Raw genomic sequence first — 1,130 nt, forward strand, 5'->3', positions numbered from 1 at the left:
AGATGTTGATCTTCATGTTTCTCTTGTTCATTAAGCTCCATTTTGTCTTCATTCGTAGATTTTTCACGTTGCCTTCTATGTAGGTAGGTGAGGTTAGGCTCCTATTCTTGGGTTCATCACTCCTTATCCGAATTGTGTTATCTTGTCCTTGTGGTGGACAGTACGTGGCTCTGTATTTAATTGTTGATTTTAGCCCCGTTCAGTGTTAATTCTCAAATTGGGTATCAATAACATTCCATGGTCCTTTTTGTAGTTACTTTATTATATAAACCATGAGCCATTAATTGAGTATAACTGAAACAAAAGAAAAACACTTTTAGGCTAATGCCTTCGAAGCTAGCATATCCACATGTAATACAAAACTGGTAGGAGGCCATTGGTTATATCAAAGGCACAAGCAAAAACATATCAAAACAGGTACAAAAAAGGCATATTACAAGTAAATCAACATATCTTACCACAATTTTGGGGAATTAATCTCTTAGACATACAACATGATGAAATCCATGACAAACAAGTCACATTCATGTGCTTGAATCTGAGGCAGCAGTTGTTGTGATTGTTTATTTCTACCCAGCAGAGCGGGAAGTAACTCGTTCACCTTGGTAGAATGTATTTTTAGTATTGTTTCAAAACTCAGATATAACTGGGTATGCTAATGACAGTAACACCTATGGTGTTGGGGCCTTACCTGGCTGAGGATGGGGATGGGAGGGGGCACTTTGCCCTCCCCAGAACGGGGTTTAAATATATAACAAAGCCTTAAAATAAGAGAAAAAGGAGCCAAAATGAATCCTATAATGAGAGGAAGGGGAAGACCTCATCCATAGGCGTCTTCCTCTTCATTCTACATTTTCCTTTCAACAAAGTCCAAGAAATTGTCTACACTTAACTAACGACATATTAATAAGTCTCTTCTCACCTTAATTTCGAAGCTGAACGACGAATTTTGATAAAGACGAATAAAAATAAATGTACACGCGTCAGACAACAGACTTAACATTTAACTCCAGGACGGGTTCCAATAATTAACTCTCGTCCAGATTGAAAACAGACTCGATTTTCCAGAATTCTTTCGCCGAATTCTTCGTAGAATTTCCTTCTGAAAAAGAAAATCCTTTTCAGTAACT

The 1,130-nt window shown here is 37.4% G+C and overlaps 1 long non-coding RNA gene across 1 annotated transcript; it reads right to left on the reverse strand.

The window, feature by feature from the left end:
* Window positions 1–241: 241 nt before the first annotated feature.
* On the reverse strand, window positions 242–664 carry LOC136841243 (uncharacterized). The gene is made up of 2 exons (XR_010853849.1): window positions 459–664; window positions 242–294 (listed from the first exon to the last, which is right to left on the reverse strand). It is a non-coding gene; the product is annotated as an uncharacterized lncRNA (long non-coding RNA).
* Window positions 665–1,130: the final 466 nt, after the last annotated feature.

The sequence above is a fragment of the Macrobrachium rosenbergii genome, chromosome 8 (assembly GCF_040412425.1).
Source record: "Macrobrachium rosenbergii isolate ZJJX-2024 chromosome 8, ASM4041242v1, whole genome shotgun sequence".
NCBI classification, from domain to species: domain Eukaryota; kingdom Metazoa; phylum Arthropoda; class Malacostraca; order Decapoda; family Palaemonidae; genus Macrobrachium; species Macrobrachium rosenbergii.